The 22346-nt window shown below is 40.7% G+C and overlaps 1 protein-coding gene across 26 annotated transcripts in view; it reads right to left on the bottom strand.

Moving 5' to 3' along the window:
* DLG2 (discs large MAGUK scaffold protein 2) overlaps positions 1-22346 on the bottom strand; it is a gene marked incomplete at its 3' end in the record, with an annotated part of 2041616 nt that overhangs the window by 316711 nt on the left and 1702559 nt on the right. The window lies entirely within an intron of this gene.

Below are 22346 nucleotides of genomic sequence, written 5' to 3'. Positions count from 1 at the left end.
AAACTGGGGCAGAATCCAAACTATTTCTACTTTATTCAGGGAGACTGGGGATAATAAGATGAGCAGATGTATTACCAGTGAATTAAATGAATGTAGAAGGGTCCAACTTTTCTCAAGAGGGAAGAAATCTATTTTCATTTTCCTAAAGTGGTGTGATGTAGTAAGGTGGAAATCTGTTAACTCTGCCACTAACTTACTTGGGCCAGCCACTGAGCTGCTGTGGGAGGTGGAATGTTCTAGGCCCCATTATCTCTAGGGTCCTCTGTAATTCAAAATTTGATGATATCCCTGGCTTAAAAATAGCATCTCAAAAGTGTTTTAGAGTCAGTAGTAAACTGTTTTCCCACCTCATATTTCTTACCAAATAAGGTGGGACATAAATATAATAAAAGCTTCTCATGTATTAACTGATCCTTATCACATACTGGTGAGTGAAGCAAGAAAACTATAAATAGCCCATTTAATTCTGAACTGTGAGCAGGCTGGAATGGCTCACACAGAGCATGGAGGGAGAGAGAAAAAAATGCCAACAGAAGTGGACCTTGAATGCCAGGTTAAAAAGTTTTGTCAGTAAGTGGTGGTGGTTGCAGGGGTGACACAGTGGCATACAACACAATCTGACTAGTGTTTGGGCTAGGATAACTAAGGCAAGAGTGAAAAGTCGGGGGTGAAGAACTAAGCAATGAAAAAGAGAATAACCAGATGGGAGACTGTGGTGGTAATATGACCAATGGTTGATGACAGGGAAAGCCTGAATTAGAAAACTGAGAATGGAACCACGGGAAATGGAGCATCGGCTTGAGAGAGAAAACAGAGGTAGGTACTAGATAGCTATTCTCAAATACTTCTGGGGACTAAATAGGGTTTAAATAATATTTATAATAACGTTGAATGTTTGGAAATGGGAACTGAGAAAGGTAATCAGGGAAGTGAGGCTACCATTAGAATGCGAACACAGGGTAGAAAGTGGGTTTGGACAAGAGGATAATAATGTATTTTGTTTTGGACATGTTGAGTTTGTTTTATCTCCTGGAGCTTAGGGAAAGCTTAGAGAAAGCTTAGAGAAAGAGTCAATGTTAATAATCAATTTAGTCTTGGAATTCCTAAGGTCAGTACCCTGATCTGACTAGCCCCAGATGTAGAAGAGTCTTGCTGTACAAAGGTTAGATTAGTTCACAACAGTGCCTGCTACATAGTAAGGACATATAATTATTAGCTATTATTAAGCCCTACCCTGACATATACAAAGATGATGACCTGGGCTAGTATAAAATTATCTCAATAAAGACTCAGCAGGGCATGGAGAAGTACTAGGGTTAGAGGTACTGAAAGGGGCAGCATGGCACTCTGGAAAGTATGGTCCTAGGAGTGAGGAGTCCTGAGTTTCAGACCCAACCTGCTGTTAGTTCATGTTACTTTGGGAAGTCTGTTTCCCGCTCTGGGGTTCAGTTTCTTCCCCTAAAAAGAAAGCCTTATGCTAAATCACTGAGGCCCCCCTCCAGTGCTTCATAAACAAATATATTCTGTGCCCAATATGTTTTTTTGTTGACAACGTGAGAAAAACAAACAGTTCATTTAGTGATAACTTTCCAAACACCCTCCAGCGTATCTCAGAATGAATGAACTATAAATTGTGTTTGAAGTGGAAATTTCTAATTAAGTTCCTTTCTCCTCCTGGAGGCTGTTGTGCTTGGTGCAGAGTGATAACATTTCTGACAGGAGCTGTATGAGAGCTCAAGACCAGAATCTACCTAGAGCAGAAGCAAAATGAAAAACTGATGTTGGATATTTACATGGCTTGGCAGTTAAAATTAACATCCCTTTTAAATTTGGTTTGGTGATGCAAAAATAAACATGTATTAAAAAAAAAAAAAGAAAGAAAAAATATTTTGGTTTACCAGGACATTAACAGATGGCTGATCATTTTGAAGTCTTTAACTGAAAATAATCCAAATATATATATATATATATATATATATAATTTTATTATATATATAATGTTTATATATTTTTATTATATACATATATATTTATATACATATAAATATAATATTTATATTATATATATGATCTTATATATAGTATATAATTTTCCAAACCCAATTTAGTATAGGCTAAGACACAGCAAATAACTTAGGATTCATGTGTTTTGAGGAACAAGAATATATTGCAAGAATATATAAGCAGAAATAGTTGAAGTCTTATAACATATTATACAAATACAAGATGATACTAGTACCTCTCGCTCTGATTCTTTTCTTAACTCTAGACTTGCAAATCTGTGTGCTTACTTGACATCTCCAGCTGGATGTCTAAGATTTTTCAAACTTATCATGCTCAAAATCAAACTCTCAATTTTCTCTGGGCAATTTTACCACTTTCAGCAAATGAGTAATACGATCATCCACCACTCAAACCACTCAGCCAAGAACCTACCTGCCAACCCTCATTCTTTTTCCTTCCCACTTCCCGTGCAATCCATCAGCCTGTCTGTTTACTCTAGCTCCAAGCCACATTGCAAGTCTACTTTTTTCCAACTCCCCCCAGCCCCCTTGGCAAAGCCACTGCTTCTCCCAGGGATTCTGCACTAGCCCCCTGACTGGGCTTGCTGCTTTAATGCTGGACCCCCAACACCCCACCCTTTTCAATCCAACAGCCATTGGGATCTTTTCAAAATGTGTCTATATCAGACCAGATCCCCCTCCTGCTAGGTTTTTTTTTTTTTTTTTAACATTGATTTTTGTTGTTGTTGTTATACCTTACCTTGACCTTGACCGATCCTGATTCCATCTCATTCCACTCTGCCTCCCTATTTCACAGGCATGAAGGCCTTAGATCTGCTTCACCTAAACTCAATTTCCTTCCAGTAAGGGTCACTTGTTCCAGCTGTCTTTCTGATAGTGGTGCTCTTCCTTAGCAATTCTCATATTTCATCCCTTATTTTTAAAAGTCTTAGCTTATAGGCTAATAATCGATCTTTGTTGACTACCCCTTTTAAAGTAGCCCGGTAGCCTATCTTTAACATCCTTTTTCAATTTCTTCTGGAACTCAGGTCTACCTGATATTGCATTCTTATCCCAGCCACCCCAAGAAAAGCTTCCTGTAAATAGAAACTTTGTTTCATTTGACTCCATACTTCTAAGGTCTGCAATGGTATGCAGATTTTTCACTGTACTCCTTGCATTAAGAATTGATTATAATCATTAGATCACATTCTTTATTTAAATCATTAAAATCTGACCACTATTTATTGCATACTTATTATGAGCCAGGTACTGATCAGAGTCCTTTTCGGAAGGAATTTGTCCTCTAGGGGGAGAATGGTTGATTAAACTGGACTCATAAATCAGAATCCCTGAGGTCCCAACCCCAGAATCTTTATTTTTGAAAAGCTCTCTAATGACAGATGCTCTGTCAGATGTGGGCCCCTCTTGTGGAGATGTAGCTCTTTGCTCTCCTATGCACTCTTGCTGGTCGTTTATTCATACATACTTGATTTTAAAATAGTCTCAAGTTGTACTTTGATGCTTTACAAACTCTCTGGCCCTTTGGGACTCTATCACCAATGAGGACTTAGGTGATGGGAGAATGGCTCTGGAACCTCCTATAAGATATACTTTGGGAGGGAACACATGAACATGACAGCAGTGACCCATACAAGCCACACCAGACCCATTCTCTTCATTCCAGGCTTCTGTCTACCACACTGCACTTCCGGCGTGGGTATCCACTGACACGAGTGTCTCTCAGAGCCACATAAAGCTGTAGGTATCGTGGCAGAAGTATCCTTGAAGCTCCCATTCCTTGTCTCAATGCCTTTGAAAACATGGAATCACTCACTTGCATCTCACCCAAGCCCCCAAACTGCTCAGGCAAAAGGTGAAACTCAGGGATCGGCTTTGCATCTCACCCTCTAAGCCCTCTATTCTGGGAAGGCATGTGTGTGCTTTCAGGCCAATGGATTCCCTTAGGTTAATGTCAGACTTACAGCTGAGGTGTTTCCTTGATGGATGGTGGTAATAAAAGCGACCTTTCGAGTTTGCTCAGCATGTTCTCCTTTGTGAAACCAGTGGACTGACTGCAAATGCTGTTATTTTTTTTAAAACTTAGTTTTCTGTGGTTTCCGGGTTTCTGATATGAAACTATGGCTAAATCTAATCTACCATTAAAAACACCATCAACAGGGAATTGATTAAATAAATTATTATGGAATATGATGTAGCCATTAAAAACAAAGGCATACATGCCTAATATTCTCATATCAACAAATAGCTGTGAAATAATGCTAAGTTAAAGAACAAGTTAAAAACGATATATATATAGATAACCCTGCTTATTAAAAGAAAAATAAAGAAGGGAGGAAGGTTGGGAAAAGGATATATTATCTCACTGAAAATGCCTGAAAGTCTACGAAACCAAATGCTAAGAGAGGCTGTGGAGGGCTGTAGTCTTGAGGCCATGGTGGTTGGAGGTAATGCTGAAGAGGAGAGAGATGGTAAAAAAAAAACAAACCAAAACAAAAGGGGCTGCCAAGGCACATGCAAAACACAGTGATGTTTATAGAAAAATGAAAGATTTGTAATCAAATATTCATATGTTACATCAAGTCATTGAACAGATTGTCTCTGAGCATCTTCTTTGTGGTCGTCATCGCACTAAATGTTGGGAACGTACTGGTGAAGACAGGAATGGCTCTGTCCTCAGTGGCTTGGAACCGAACAGCAGTTCTCGATGGGGTATAGAAATGTGGAGGGGGGATATTCTTTGTTCTTAAAATATCAGAGTCTGGGGTGAGGGTTAGCATTAATTGTGAAAAGCTCAGATGTGGTAAGTGTTCTGCAAAGTGTGGTACAGGCATACACAGTGAAAATCGGTCCTTCCAGAAATGCAGTAGCATCTGCAGTAAGAAATACTGGATCAGAGAAATGTGATAATTCCCAGTGAACCTTAATGGGATTATAGTGTAGGTGAAAGAGGTTCTCTGTTCCTTTCTCCCACCCAGACCTGTATGCATGACCTTAATCATAAGCATTTAAAATCACTTTTAAAGGAAGAAAAAAAACCTTGCCATACCTGTCAAATAGCCCATTTCTAAAGCACTTAAAGGCCTTCAAGAGGAATAAGATGCTAATACAATTATCTTGGTCAAAAACCATTAATGTAAAACTCAAATTCTGGCCACTGCTGTAGGACCACTTAATGCTGGTTTCACTACCATTCCTCAGGATGATGACATTCTTTTGTGTTTGGGTTTAGGTGTGTCTTGACATCTGACTGTTGTCCACAATTACACTGTAGCATTTCTCGTACTTAGTCCTTACCTAAAAATTAGGTTATCATCTCACTGCCTAAAAACTCTCAGGATACAAGTTTCTGAGTTCAGGCAAACAGTATCAAGGACTCCTGAATCCTCTCTCCAATTGTTTCAGCATCAGATGAAGGGGAGGAGATCTGAACAGGCACGAATGCTGAAAATCAAATTGTACTTAAGACTCTTGCTGAGAAATGATATTCATTTACTGTCCCTTCAAAATATCTTTTACTTTTCTTTTTTTTCCTAATTTACTACTATCCCTAAGTCTCAATCTAGACTATTGTAATTGAACCCCTCCCAACAATTTATTTTTGAAGAATTTCAACTACAGAAAAAAATTAAAATAAAAATAAAATTAAAAAATAAAATTAAAAAATTAAAGAACTATACTAAGAGTTCATACATTTTCATCAAGATCTAACAGTTGTTAATATTTTGGCACATTTATTCTCTCTCCCTTTCCTTGCCCTCTCTCAAAAGAGACACACACATAAATATACACACTTGTTCTTTTAGAACCCTCTGAAATATGTGACAGATATGATGTCCTTTCCAAACCTAACAAATCAGCAAGGCATCTCTCAGTATAAATATATATTCTATGTACACACAGTATCATTATTAAATCAAAAAAGGTAACAGTAATTCTATACCATCCAATATACTACACCTATTCAAATTTTCTCAGCTGCCCTCAAAATGTCTTCTATAGATTTTTTTTTCAATCCAGGATTGAATCAAGGTTTACTCATTGTGTTTCGTTGTTATATCTCTACTCACTATTAACCTAAAAAATTACCTTCTTTTTCTTTTATGACATTGAGTATCTTTTCTTTCTTTCTCTCTAAGCACTCAAGCTAGATACTTACAGACTGCTCTACATTCTAGTTTTGTCTAATTGTTTCTCCCTTATCAGAATCAGGTCAAACATTTTTAGCAAAATCTAGTGAGTAACATTGTGTGCTTCTTACTGGATCACATTAGGAAGATTATAAATGTGAAGTTGTCTCACTATTGGTGATACTAAGTTTGGTCACTTTGGTAAGGACCACCAGATCTCCCCATTCCAAAGGCACCTTCAGAATGATACCTTTGTAAATAACAAATCTGTGGGGTAATTTTTAGAGACCATATGACTATCCTTTTTTCCCAATAAGATGAAAATATTCATCTCAATATTTTTTAGTACTTCTTAACTAAGCTTGCCTAAAACAATTATGCTACTTAGGATTGGAAATTGGTGATTTTCTACTTCTCTATTTTTTTTTTTAAGATCTTATTTATTTATTTGACAGACAGCACATGCCAGGAGATGGAGGGAGAGGGAGAAGCAGGCTCTCCTTCTGAGCAGGGAGCCTGATGCAGGGCTCAATCTGGACCCTGGAATCACGACTCAAGCTGAAGGCAGCCCCTTATCCAACTGAGCCACTCAGGCACCCCTACTTCCCTATTTTTGTAAAAAATTATTTATTTATTATTTGAGGAGAGAGAGAGCAAAAGCATGGGGGAAGTAGAGGGGGAAGCAGGCTCCTCACTGGACAGGGAGCCTGATGGGGCTGGATCCCAGGACCCTGAGATTGTGACCTGAGCCAAAGGCAGACACTCAAATGACTGAGCCACCCAGGACCTCCTACTTCTCTATTTCTGCTAGAATCATTAGCTGGTATTCTTCTGTGCAAAAGAACTTCTTCTTATTCTCTTTCTCTCTTTATAACTATGGACTCATGTTTCTGTTTTTACTTTTCAAGACACAGTCTATTATGGTGCAGAAGACTTTTTTTTTTTTTTTAAAGATTTATTCACCTTATTTTAGAGAGCAGGGAGGGGCAGAAGGAGAAGGAGAGAGAGGCCCAAGCCGACTCCAGTCTGAGCACAGAGCCCACTGTGGGGCTCGATCTCATGATCCCACCTGACCCGAGACTAACAAGAGTCAGATGCCCAACTGACAGGGCCACCCAGGCACCCCTGTGTAGTAGACCTCTAATTGACCTACAAACCTTCCTCTAAACTCTCTCTCTTTCTCTCTCTCTCTCCCCCTTCTCCTTCTGTTTTCTCTACACCTACCATGTTGACAGCCATCTTGTATATCATGGACAGTCTACTTGTCTACTTGTTCAGCTTTTCACATTTTACACATGAAGCAGATGCTTATATGTTCCTCAACGCTTGTAGGTTATGTGAAAATTCTATATTTCCATAATCTGGCCTTTATTATACCTCTCTCTAGTCTCATAAGACCATAGACAACTCTGATGAGAGCTGATCATGTCAATCCTTCCATTTCACAGGTAAGGAAACTGAGGCCCAGGAAAGGAAATCACTTGAAGGGCCACTCTGTGGCAGAGACCAGATGAGAACGCTAGTGTTAGTTCCTCTATATTATTATATACCTCCCCTCCCAAGCAAACCCTCTGCTGCAACCAGAAGCTTCCTGCACAGCCCTATCTCAATGCCATTCCTTATGGACATTTTCCTCCCTCTCCTGCTTCTTGTTCCCTAGGATTACCTGAAGTCTGGATCTTCCTTCATGTCCACAACAAGTTCTACTTTCTTGGGCCTCCTATTAATGGTCTGTACCACTCACTTGGCCACTAGCTTCACAACCTGGCAGCATTACATGGATTTTTGTCCCCTTATAGTGCTTTACTATTTATTTGAAGTATAGAATTCAAGTGCATTTTATTTTATTTTTTTAAGATTTTATTTATTTATTTGACTGGGAGAGACACAGCAGGAGAGGGAACACAAGCAGAGAGAGAGGGAGAAGCAGGCTCCCTGCCGAGCAGAGAGCCTGATGCAGGTCTCAATCCCAGGGCCCTGGGATCATGATCTGAGCCAAAGTCAGATGCTTAACAACTGAGCCACACAAGCACCCCTCAAGTTCATTTTAAATAATTAAAATAATGTAGAAAAATGGCAAGGAAATTAAATATCTTTTTTCTATTCTAACTTTCAGGTAACCACTGATAATAAATTGAATATATAACTTCTATACATTTTCCCCCACACACATATAAATAATATCCCCAGCTATAGTCCTGATGTCTAGAATAGTACCTGATACATGTCAGTGACTGAACATACATAGCTGGAAAAATACATATATTTACTTCCTATGTAGTTACCATTTTCAAAAATAGATCACACAACACAGTGCTATGTAATTGGCTCTCTTTTTCCATCTGAATTATTTTTTTATGGATCAGTGTCATCAACTAGACTCTAAGACCTATGAGGGCAGTACCAGCCAATGTGTTACTTCTCCTGTATTCCCAGGATGTGGCACAAACTTCCTTCCTCATAAATTATTATTGAGAATGGTTACAACTACATGCGCCTCATGAATCTCTTCTACTCTGAAGAGGTCTTAACGGTTCGCAAAGACTCCTGTTCCCCTAAAGAAGCATCATTAACCAGCTCACCAATAATTTAGTGGCCAGCTCCATTGGCTAATAAGGAAAAGGAAAGTGAAGACAGGAGAGCTACTGGAGAGGATATGCAGGATGATGACAAAGAGGCAGTCAGCTTTCTTTAAGGATGGGAGGATTTCTGTGCTGGAGCGGCCATCTTGAATATGGCCTCTTTGGGTTACACACACAGCATAGAGCCTTATCTCTAATGGTCAATGATCTTCTGAAAAGTTTCTTTCTGGTCACTGGAAGAACCAGAAGAAGCAAGAGCAAGAGATAGACTTCAAACTCTTCTGAAAGGACAAACTCCATAAAATCTAAAGCACAAGGAAGAACGGCATCCTCCGCAATTCTCTCTCTGTCGTCACTTCCTTTGTTCTCTTCAGTAATGTATCAGGACTTCATAAAAACAGCCAAGGCCGTGTGCAGTCTTTTACCATCAGTCCCAAGTGAATATTGTAAACACCAGAAAATTTTCCATTTACACAGTCAGCGAGGTATTTTCAGTCATTTAAATTTTTCTAATTACTAACCAATTCCCTCCTTCCAGCCCTCCCAATTTAGCTCACCGAATGTTGCTCCCCACAGAAAACAACTCCCCAGCGGAGTGAGTTTCCATGGTTAGTTGCCAGAGCTGTGGATGTGAACAAAGCCAAAAAGCCACTCTCCCTTAGAAAAACATCAAGAAATCAGGTTCCACTGCCATGGTTTGGTTCCTAGCACAAAGTAAATGCTCAGTAAGCAATGGGAAGGATGGAAAGAAAATTGAGAACAGGGAAGAAAGGAGAGAGGATCAAAGAGTGAAGAAATCCAGTGAATCTGGCTTTCTTCAAACTGTGACCAGAAATTTAACTGTGGGAGCAAGGAAGTTACTGATAAGGATAATACTAGTAACCAAATACTGGGCAAGAGGGTACTGTGCTGGGCTTGTTAATGCTAATCTTTCCAAGACCTTTTCTGAGGTCAGCTTTTAAAAGGAGGAAACTGAGGCACAGAGAGGTGAAAACCTTCCCAACCAGCAGAAGTGGGTTAGAGCTCTGCTCTGTGCAACACAGATGGTGTCCTTTCTCTCAACACTTACGCTGTCCTCTTCTGCCATTCCCGCTGCCTCTGGTCTCAGTTCTGCAGGTGACACTCCTCTGACAGCCACCAATGTGGGGGGGGTGCTGCTGAATTGCCCCCCTCCCCCAACATACATCCCTTCACAAGATGTCACAAAAGAATGACTTCTAACAGCAGCCTTAGCTCCTGCCAGTGCTTGCCATCCCTGCAGGCTACTTTGCCTTTCCATCTCCATCAACAGCCCCTCCAGGTGTGTGGTCTCTCAGGGCTGCTCTCTTTAGTTCCCTACCCCACTCCGACTGTTGTCATCCTAGTGCAGGGCCAGTTCCCTTCAGCAGCTTAGACACTTTGGGCATGATGGAGAGCTCCCCAATCCCTCAGAGCATCTGAATCACTGTCAGACCCCTTCATGTTCCTTTGGCCAAGTTCAGTGCCTCCCCACCCAGCTCACTCCTTGAATTTATTGTACCTCCCCCTAGGCTGGGGCCAGCCCTGTGAAAGACTGGCTGCAGGTGCTGTGACCAGCCAGGCTATATCACATCTTGAGAGATGGGCCAGCGTTCAGTTCATAAGTGCAGGGGCAGTGGCCGACCCAGAAAGAGCAGTAGCCCTGGAGGCTGCCTGAGACCAGGATGAGCTCAAACTTCATTCACTGCAGCAAAAGTTGCCAGCACCATGGGTGCCTGGGTGGCTCAGTGAGTTAAAGCCCCTCCTTCGGCTCTGGTCATGATCCCAGGGTCCTAGGATCGAGCCCTGCATCGGGCTCTCTGCTCTGCGGGGAGCCTGTTTCCTCTCTCTCTCTGCCTACTTGTGATCTCTGTCAAATAAATAAATAAAATCTTTAAAAAAAAAAAAGTTGCCAGCACCAGAATGAAATGCGCAGGGCGAGTCCTTGCTCTTCTTGGGGCTGGGAATTCCCTGGAACCCAGACACGTAATTGCAGATCTTTAAAATCCCCTTCCATCACCTTTCCCCTTTACAACGTAGCATCACATGCAGCTTCCGATTGTATTGTTTCTTCTAATGCCAAATGTCTAGCCACCTGGAAAAGTTACCACGTACACCGCCCTGCAAGGGTAGGGTCTCTTGATTCTCAGACACGGTTTCCCACTCTATCTCCTCCATCTTTTCCTCCCGCCGCCCCCTGAGAGGCTCACCTCTTTATTCTTCATGTGGTCTCTGTATCTGCATCTGTGACACCATTCCCTTCACTTTCCTGTCCTTACCTTTCCTCTGCGGCTTTCTCTACTCCCTCCTCTTGCGCTGATCTCTCTTGCCTGCCTTTCTCCTACGCCCTCTGTCTGACCGATCTGCCTCCACTTTCTTGCTACACCCTCTTTTCTCTTCTCTGGTGGATTTCTCCTGCTCTGTTTTGAGGACAGCCCACGACTTAACTGTGTTTACCACTTAAGCAGAACATCCCTTCACAACACACATCCCTTCTGACTTTCTGTGAGAGCCCTATAATTACACTCATAGAAAATTAAAAAGTTTTCTTATTCTACCATTAATACAGCTAAAACATTGAGTTGGCTATCAAATATGGGCAAACAAGAGGAGTTTGCTTTCAAACTGAGATAAACTTATTTCTGCTTGCATTTTCATGTGCTACCTCAGGCTGCCTTGTTTATATTTAATGCTCTGTGCCTCTAAGTCAAGGACAAGCCTAAAGTTAGGGTTTTTCTACATCAGGCTTCAAGGGAAGTTCCCTGTGATTTATAGAGCCCTGGAGCTGCTGTAAAAGGTTTTTTTTAAAAACCCACTTGTTTCTGTCTAATGCAGAAAGGTGCTGCATATCAAGGAACTGATAGAATGTTTGCCCTCCTTCTTAATATTGCTGTTACAAACTGAATATTCTGATTCTAAACATTCTAGATTGCCTCCCCATTTACCCCTAGCTGCTTACCCAGCATCAGCCAGCTAACAGCAGCTTAATTTTGGGCTCTGGGTATGGGCACAGCTCAAGGCTTACATTCCCTCTATGATAACCTCTATTTCTCAATCATCCTTCACCAAAAAATCATTCTCTCGTAACAGCAGGAAAAGATGTTGATGAAATTTTAGTATGTACCCCAGATACAAAATATGGGGCTGAAGAGGCGCTTGGGGTGGGGGGAGTCACATTGGAAACCTGTAAACTGGCTAATTGAAAACCAGGACTCTTAGATGACAATAGGTGATTATGCATGCATTCCACCCATTTACAGGGAACACATCTGTTCTCCAGAGGACTTCCTTTCAGAGCCAGGGATCCTGACAAAGTCTGGTCAACCAGAAAAAGGTGTGGCTTTTCAATGAATGGAAGATGAAATAAATGTGGGTAAAAATCATTAATCACTAAGAAAGGTATGTATAACTGTACGTTTTTTTAAAGAATAATGTAGGTAAAAGTATCTGTTCTATTTATGAAAAGTCACCTGTTCTTTCTTCTTTAAAGCTGGCTTATAGGTGTCTGGCCATGTAAATTTCCTTTCTGGATTATAAATACATCCAAGAGTCAGTAAATGTGTGGGGCTCTCAAAGCAAAAAACTTGTATTTGACATGATATTCCTGGCTAATACTGATCTTTACCAATTACATATATGGATTAAAAAAAATTAACTTCATGATTTCCATAGAGAAAGCAAGCTGTTCTACCCTTATTTATATGTGTGTGTATGTCTTTCATATATACATATATATCTTTATCCTACGTATTAAAATATAAATATGTTAGGATAATTCTCTATTTTAGATTAGTGCTTTTATGTCCCAATAGGTGGCAAAATCCAGAGACCAGTATATTTTCCAGAATGCTAGGGGATAGGACTCTGTTACCAATTAGCATTGGAATGTTGTACTTTAGTTCCTTCATTTATTTAACACATAGACATTGTGCAAAGGAGTCTGTGGGGCTCCATTCAGAGTTATGATTCTGTGACTCAATCATATGGTTTAAAAATACGTATATACTGTAAGATGTTTGATTTTGCAAAGAACTATGTACCTTTTCTGCCTCCCTCTATTTATAAAGTCATTCATTTACTCATTCAAACACTCATTCTAGAAGCATTTATTTGGGACTATATGACATGTCTCAAGGATGCCAACATTATTTTTTACTTTTATTTTTTTAAAGGATTTTATTTATTTATTTGACAGAGAGAGAGAGAGAGAGAGAGTAGAAATTTATTTATTTATTTGACAGAGAGAGAGAGAGAGGCACAAGTAAGCAGAGAGGCAGGCAGAGAAAGGGGAGGGAAGCAGAGGCCATGCTGAGCAGAGAGCCCGATGCGGGACTCCATCCCAGGACCGTGAGACCATGACCTAGCCAAAGGCAGAGGCTTAACCCACTGAGCCACCCAGGTGCCCCAAGGATGCCAACATTATTTAGACACAATCCATTTTCTTGATCTCAGGCTCTAAAGGTGGATCGTCTATTTCATAGGATTTTATCTCAAAGATTGCAACTGTAGAAGTCAAAGTCTCTATGCAAGAAACTTAGCAGGTAGCTATATTTACTAAGTGCTGATGACAATCAGTATTTCATTTTGGATAACTGTTTACCTCTCTCTTTTTCTAAATCAAAGAGGGCAGGGGCACCTGAGTGGCTCAGTCAGTAAGCATCTGACTCTTAATTTTGGCTCAGGTCGTGACCTCAAGGTCATGAGATCCAGTGCAGCATCCAGGCACTGCGCTCAGTGGGGAGTCTGCTTTAGATCCTCTCTCCCGCTCCCTCTGTCCCTTGCCCCACTTATGCACACATGTACTCTCTCTAGAATAAACAATTAAATCTTAAACAAAATCAATGAGGGCAGTATAATAGAAGGGGAAGAATGGGGGTTTTATCCATCAGATTCAAGTCTGGAATTTTGGCACTGCCTTATACCCATGTGTGATTCTGTACAAGTTACCTGAGACTTTATTTTCACATCTATGAAGGGATGATAGGAATATCTACCCTCCAAGAGTTGCAGAGCTATACTGGGGACGGAATAAGATAAGATGATGCACACAAAAACTACCCAATAGATGGTGGTTTTTGCTTTGAGTATGGGAAATTGGAAAACATTCTTGCCTTAATAGCTTTTTCAAATAAGTAAACCAATATAGATAGCTTTTTTTGGGTCTGAATCCTCTGACAGTTTCTTACATGATACCATCTATCACTGTAATCTTTATCCAAAAGATGAAGGACTGAGACATCTGTGGGAATGTTATGGGTACTAGACAGATACAAATCCATATTAGTTTGCATATTAGTTTGAACCATACAAAATTGCCAGTATTTGACTTGACCTCCAAAAGTGACAATTTTGCATGGTTCAACTTAATACTACTAGTGAATGATACTATTAAAGGCAAATTTCAATTTTATACTTTTTAATATGAATGGCATATAAAATTTAAAAATTGCTTTGGGGGATTATTTCCCGGTTTAGAAAGGTTTAATGGGTAAAATTTATGTCATTTGCTTTTTAGAATAGGGAAGAAATCGTAAAATACATCTGCCTGGTTCTTTTTCCCAGAGGAGTCTTAGAAGGCTCAAATTTGAGTTTGGTGTTGTGGAAATTTCAGCCTCAGGCAACAGGGTACGGGACATTAAAATTGATATTTCTTGTTGGTTGTTAAGGAAAAGAGCAAATTTTTGACTATTTCAAGGGAACGACATAAGAATGTCAGCTAATGAGCTGAAACTTATTCTGACTGGGACATATTACTGAACAAAAGATTAGAGGAAATTAGTACAAAAGAGAGAGAGATTTCGTTTACTTTACTTTTTTTTTTTTTTTGACTACGTACGTGGGTGAGACAAGCGGACTGGGAGTGCGTAGGAGAAGTGTGAGAGGGTGCGTGGGAGAAGAAGTGTTTAAAATGTTCAAAGGAAACTAAAATGAAGACATGAAAATGTACGCAGGGGTATAGATTTCCAAAACCAGTGATTCAGACAAGTATTCCCAGTGTTGCCATCAGCATCCTTTCCCAGTAGCTTCTGAACTCCCACCTGTGCTTTCTACTGGGCCCAGAAAGCTCTGTCTTCTTGACAGCCACTTGTTCTTCTCACTCTTGCCTTGGGAAACCCAATTCAAATCCTACTTCTATGAAATTCAACCTAGCAAGGAAAGGGAATGTACTTTGTCAGTACTTAAAACTTAAGCACAGAAAAATCCTTCTTTTTCTCCCAACTCCTTTCCAAGTGTTCTGCAAATGGCAGGTGTTGGGTTTCAGCTGTGGCGCATGAGCGAAGAAATACATCTGTACATCTGTTGTAGCCTGTAGATTTGTTCCTGATGTGCACCTGCTGTGATAATCCCTAAACTGGAGCCTGCAGTAACAAGGAAACAATTTTGGCATTTTCATGAAAGGACGGGCATGTTTAAGATCCACCGTCTCACCTTGCAGTTTGCTTTTGTCAACAACCACAGAGCCAAGGTCCCCTCTCAAGCCTTCTAGTGAAACGGTGATGGCGCAGGCCATAGCAGCCAATCCCGTTCTTATAATGGAGAACTTCTTGTGATGAATGACCTCCACGGAAGTGAAATTCATCATAAGTTTATATTTATACTTGATGTTGCTATCTTAGGGATGAGTGTGGGGACAGCTGAGCCCAGGCAGGATGTCTGTCTCCTGCAGGAGACACAGAGCCTTCCCTGGGCCAAGGAAATGCCCTGCTGTGGCACCCCTCTCTGGCTGACTCCCACGGCAGCTCACTCGAGGAATGAACAAGAGATGGAGTCCCTCTCACTGAGCAAGGAGGGAGCAAGCCAGTGGCTGTTTTAACTCTCCTTTACCTGACTACTAAAGCTGTGTGAGGCCAGACCCACCTCCTGCAGGCCTATAGGACCTCCAGAAAGGATTTCTCATGTCTGCTCAGACAGAGGCAATAGAGGGCTTCTCTAGCAAGCAAATCCCGAGTTCTTTCATTATACAAACACATACTGACCTCCATGTTGGAAACACATAATGGGCCAACCTAGATCCCTGGATTTATTAGTTTTCTATTTTTAGTGTGTATGCCAAGTGAGAACCACTCTTTCTTTTTTTTTTTCTTTTCTTTTTATTTTTCTTTCTTTCTTTCTTTTTTTTTTTGTTTTAAGATTTTATATATTCATTTGACAGTGAGAGAGAACACAAGCAGGGTGCGGTGGGAGAGGGAGAGGCAGGCTTCCTGCGGAGCAGCGAGCCTGATGTAAGGCTCTATCCCAGCATCCTGGGATCACAACCAAAGCCCAAGGCAGATGTCCAATGACTAAGCCACCCAGGCACCCCAGCACCACTCTTTCTGACTCTAGAGCCAACATTCTTAAGAATCCCTATCTCTAACTCCATTTCCCTTGATCTCACCCTTTTCAGGGCACCCCAATTTCCCTTTCACTTTCTAATGCATCATGTACATTCATCCTTGTCTGGTGCTTCTTGACTCCTTTATAAAAATGGGGGCACATGGGTGGCTCAGTTGGCTACGTGTCTGTCTTCAGCTCAGGTCATGATCCCAGGGTCCAGGGATAGAGCCCCCTTCAGGGCTCTCTGCTCACCAGGGAGCCTGCCTCTCCCTCTCCCTCTGCTACTTCTCCTGCTTGTACTCTCACTCTCTTTCTCTCTCAATTGAATAAATAAAATCTTAAAAAAAAATAAAAAAGAATAAAAATGTACCAATTGGAATGGAACATATGTCCCTAGGAAGGTCCTAACCAGTGTGGAGTCCGAAAGCATGTTTCCTTCCCAAGCACCAGCACCACGGAGTGTTGTAAATAGCTTCTAGGGAGTACTGTGGCAGCTTCATCAGGTGGTTACCTGTGGTCACCTAAAACCAAAAGATCATCTTCTAAGGAGTTACTGCCAGATATCTCTATTCTAAACTGGTGCAGTTAATTCTGGGAACTGTGTTTTCCTAAACTGTCTGCCTAGCCAAGGAATTTTGTATGCCCAGTTAGTGCAAACAGTCAATAAGTACTTATCGGGTTGGTGCTGGTAATTTGCTTTCTTCTGGATACTTACTTAATACCGCAGAACCTGTTTTTCCATTGGAAAATGGACAAGGATATATTCTCTGCTAGTTTTGTGGGAACTAAATATAATGCACAAAACGTAAGGTGATATTATTATCACAGATAATCTAGGTTTTAATATCACACCATAAAGGTAATTATAACTGTTCAACCTGTAATCACAGAAACTACCACCTAGAGGTATTATAAACTACCCCAAACATAAGATCAACTACCTAGATTTTAATCAGAAAATAAATAAAAAAAAAAAAAAAATACAATTCTGTTTACGCTTTAAAAGATGTTCAACGTTTGCTTTCATTGCCCTCTAGTGGTTGTTTTATAGAAGACGGACTGCAGTTTTAACATTTTCGGTTTTGAGATATTAGACACAACCTCGTAAACAGTTACACTGTTATGTTACATACTTTCCTATCATTTGGTAACACGTTAAGAGTCAGCCTAGAGGGACAGTGCCTAGCGCTGTGTCCTGCCCCGTGTAGATGCCCTCTGTGGTGCATTAGTGGTTATGCATCTTTTCATTGTCTCCACAAAGGATATGCTGACTTCAAGTAATAACCTAACCTTACTCACTCAGTAAATATTTAGAGGAGATCTATTCTCTGTCAGAAGCACAAGACACAGAGTTACCTGTGGTCACAACATTTCCCTGGCTTACGTTCGAGTGAGAAAAATGGAGTATTAAATATGTCATTGCAAATTAGCATGGTAACGGTGATAGGGAAAGAACTGGGTATCTGTGTGCACTGGGAAACTCTATCCTGGACGTGTTTCTGTGTGTTGAGGAGGCCAGGGTGGGATTTGAGAGAGAAGCCGCTGGAAGGCACTCTGAGAGTGTAACAAGTAATCCGGGATCTGAAAGACAATAGAAGTTATTCGGAAGGAAGTAGGGTAGGGAGAGGATTCCAAGGAAAGACACGGCGCTGAAGGAGGCTAGATAATAGAGAAACGAGGGTTTTGGAGATGAGGCTGCACGAAAGTTTTTAAAAGCTATATTGGGGAATTGAGCCTTTATTCTCGTGATTAATTTATAACCGGTGGGCTCTGACAAAGCATGAACTCATGCCTTCACTTTTTATTTTTTTTTAAGCTCATTAAAGGGAAAATTTTAGTGATTAACTTTATAAAGTTACTGTTTAAAGACACTTTCAGAGTGTCCTTTTTCAAACCCAAGTTTCCCTCAAGCACACACATTCCAAGGATGCTAGAGCTGAAGGGCCTTCAGAGGTCACAAGTTTCCCTGGCTTTACTGTAGAGGGGAGGGAAGTAGGATTGGAAGGTTGAAGAGGTTGGCAGGAGGGGGTGGTCAGGGATTTCCTCAGATTGCACTGAGTGACCGTACCTGGAAACTGCTTTTCCTTCATCTCAGATTCCTCTATCTCATGTCTCATGGGCTCAGAGGATTCAGAATTCTTAAGCATCTGGCTTTTCACCTCCACTCTGGACTGCATGCTCTTTCTTTGTCGTCTGATAAAAAGGTGGTTTATTTTAGACTTTCAGAAAGATCTGGAAGGGTCTTCTTATGACTAATTAGAGCACCAATCCAGCCTCGACCACCAGTCAGGTTTTGCCTCTGTACTTTGCCCTGGCCTCTCTGTACTTTTCTTATGGCACATGAGTTCATTGTGAACGGATTCATTTCTTCTAGACTACAAACATCTTGAGGACATGACACATGGCTTAGTCATCACTACACCCTATATAGCAAGGTCATGTGGGCACTGAAAGCCCCTATCAAGTTTGCTGTGGGCACAGGTGGGTGGATAAATGAACAGAGTGGGAGATCTCATTTCCTAACAGAAGGTTTAAGGAGATGTTAGTAAGGGCATGAAAGATGGATTACCTTAATAGCTTGTATTAGATTTTTTCACAGGGAAGAATCTGATTTTAGAAAATAGAATGATGAGCCATCTGAAGTGAAAGGAGAGTCTCCTAAAAAAAAGCAAAGATAATAATTGTATTCTTTTTCATAAAGAATGACCATGACTTTGAAGGTAGTAAGAAATTAGAGAAGAGAGGTCACAGAAGAAAGAGAAAAATCTGGGCAGCATGGTAGAGTGCTCACTAGAGAAGTATATCTGATGCTTAATTTGGATGTTTTTTACAGGTTTGATGTAAAACACTGACAACTTTTTGAGCTTTATCTACAGCCTACCACACACGAAGGGGATGCTAACGAACACTTCATTTATATTAGATTGAGAAAGAGTGTGCTTTTCTGTGAAATTCACAGTTCCAGAGACAACTAAGTCATGCATGTATATGCTGAATATAAAGGCAGATTAAAAAATAAAGTAAAATGTACTTATACCTTCCTTAATTCTACCATAAATGTGTCAGTAGAATAAAAATACATGAAAAAAAAAAAGCCATAATTTAGTGATTATGTTGCACACAAAACACGAGAGATATAGGCAAGAGATGTTTTTGTAGTTTGAATCACAGCATTATTTCTACCGTGGTTCATCAGGAAGCATAGATTTGAACATAGAGAAATAATAAGCAATTAAATTATATGGAAGATTACCTACTGGCCCTTCACCGATCCCTCTCTTTTCGTCAAGCAGTAGAATAACTGATCAGTCCCTGTTAAGAATGGGACAGCATTTCTCATTTTGAGCTTTTCCAAGCAATTTTGGCTTCCTAGAGCTCCTGGGGGATTCTCAGTGCTTAGTTACTTGTAAAAATGGGACTTCCTCATATTAAAAAAAAGTAACAAAGCCATACATTCTACTTTCAGGTTTTAATTCAATTTTTCCCTTGAATTATATTTTAAAAATCTAGCATTATGATAAACCCGTTTTAAAACTGCAATCAAATACAATCAGTACAAAATCTCAGCAAACAAGTCAGATACCACCAGCACACACAGCTGTGTGCAAAATCTTTTACTGCCATCTTGTGGATTCTCAGGAAATAGCCTCAGTTGCAATGTGCTGTTTACGGTAGAGTCCTAGGGTTCCTATGCCTCAGTGTGTGAAAATATCAGGGAAACGTATATATATATAGCAACTAAGTATTCATGTTCCCATTTAATTTGACCACTTTGGGTGCACTATTTAACTTCTATGTGTCTTAAATTCTTCATGAAAATAACGAATTTTAATAATGGTGTGTTCCCTGCCTGTTGCAAGTTTGCTTTGAAAATTAAAACATAAAATTGCTCTGTAAACCAGAAATTATTCAGAAACGATCAGTTATCATCCTTGGTATCATGCAGCACCACTAGTTTAATACTACTTATGCAAATGCATCATCAGATAAGCAACAAGGTAAATACGGTTCTGCCTGAAAAATCCAGACCTTTGTGCCTGTCTTCAGAGTGATTTATCTTATCTTGAGGGCTTTTGGGACAAGAGAGTAGATGTTTCCAGTGAAAAGAACCCCAGGAGATCATCTCTTCTGGGCCTGGGGACTGAGGAAGGGGTATTTTCTTTCTACTGGTTTACTGATGTGCAAGTGGGTGTCCCGACATTCCAAAAACACAATAAATAAGCAGTCCAGAGAGAGCTGCTTCTGCCATCCTTGGGATACCATCCACTGACCCACACTTCAGTCATTTTCCTATAACATTTTCAGCTTTATTTTCTCTCCCAAACACTTAAAATGGAAAACAGAGGCAATGTGTAGGATCATAGATGACACTGACAACTTAAAAAAAAAAAGTTATCTGTGCATTTCAGGGAACTGTTTGGAACAAAATCTTCAAAGGGTTTTTCTTTTCCTAGGAAAGGTTTCTTCAAGTTCTTTCATTCACTAACTTAGTCACTGCTCACCAACACCTCTAGCACTGGGTTAGGCCCTGGGATGCAGTTATGGTCAATAACTGTATCCTCAAGGAACTCTGTTGAGGAAATATTTGTGAAAACAAACCAAGACCAAAAGAAAAACACAGGGCATCACTGAACTGTGGGGACACAGGATGGGGAGGAGGGGAGAGACTGTCTCCCTGCGTACCTGAGCCCACGTAAGGCTTAGGGGTCTTTTGTATGTTCTTTAATTTGGCCTCCTCCCTGATCAATAAATTTCACCCTCCTCTGAACTCTTAAAGCTCTTATCTGTAATAACTAGTTCCCCTGGTGATCATCTGAGGTGCTTTGTCTGGTTAGTTTTCACCAAATCAGTCTCTATCATACTTCCATATCTACAATTAATCTTAATAATTAAAATAATTTATGGGTGCCTGGGTTCCCCATCAGGCTCCCTGCCCAACAGGGATTCTGCTTCTCTCTGCCCTTCACCCTGCTCATGTTCTCTTTTGCTCTCTCTCAAATACATAAAATCTTTAAAAAATAAAAATGAAATCATTTATAGCAGTCTATGGCTTCAAATATCATCCTTATTCCTTCCTTCCTGATGTTTTTATTTATTTTTTATTTTTTTATCTATTTATTTGAAAGGCAGAGATCGCAAGTAGGCAGAGAGGCAGGCAGAGAGAGAGGAGGAAGCAGGCTCCCTGCTGAGCAGAGAGCCCGATTCGGGACTCTGGGACCCTGGGACCATGACCTGAGTCGAAGGCAGAGGCTTAAACCCACTGAGCCACCCTGCTGCCCCATTCCTGATGTTTTTATAATTTAATTTAAAAAATGTACTATGCATCTACTATAGGTTAGGAATTTTGCTTTTAGCAATTCTCAGCAGTTTTCAGACATTGCAGTTTCAGAGCATGAACACCGTACCCCCCACCAGCATGGGAATTTCCATGAGATGATAGAAGATAGGATTTTCTCCAGGTGAACAATTTGTAGCATCTAGACTATTGTAGTACCTGTCTATTCTTATTCCTTTCTCTTTCCCAAGATTCTCTTTATTACCCATGCACACTCTCCTGGTTTCTTAGACCCCTTAGTATGGTCTTATTTAAGGATTTGTCTTCCTTCTCCCTGCTCCAATCTGCCATTAGATGGGAGGGCAAAGATCTTTATTTATTTATCTATTTATTTATTTATTTACTTTTAAGATTTTACTTATTTGAGACACTTCGAGAGAGAGAGGGAACACAAGCAGGGGAAATGGAAGAGGGAGAAGCAGGCTCCCTGCTGGGCGGGGATCCCAATGTGGGGCTTGATCTCAGGACCCGTGAATCATGACCAGAGCTAAAGGCACACGCTTAACAACTGAGCCACCCAGGAGCTCCTAACTCTTTATTCTTAAAGTTTCCGTGTCATCGCGATCTTCACATTGGTCTCAGAAGGTTCCTATTCCCATTCTGCCTGTGTCTCTTTTCTCCTTGAGCCTGCGTGAAGTAGGTGGGTCCCCCCAAGCTATGCACTAGTTGGCAGTTCATACCTTGTGGCCCATGACTGCTGCTTCAAGTCCTGCAGTTGCTTAGAACCCGGGCAGAAGTTAGGAAGCAGAGAAAAGGCCAAAGCCTCCCTTAGAGATTTGGGGTAGTAGAAAGGGAAGGAGCTTCCACAAAGACGGAGTGCCGCTGATGGGTGCTCTCGTGTTTTGGGTCAGTTATTGAGAATGGTCGCTCGATGTGGGGAAATGAGTGCTAGTGGTGGGGGCGGCAGTGGTGGTGAGGATGGTGATGATGATGACGACGATGATGAAGGTGATACGTGATA

The sequence above is a fragment of the Mustela nivalis genome (assembly GCF_964662115.1).
Source record: "Mustela nivalis genome assembly, chromosome: 9".
Lineage (NCBI taxonomy): Eukaryota > Metazoa > Chordata > Mammalia > Carnivora > Mustelidae > Mustela > Mustela nivalis.
The sequence above is the reverse complement of the archived record's forward strand: the minus strand, read 5'-3'. Positions and strand labels throughout refer to the sequence as shown.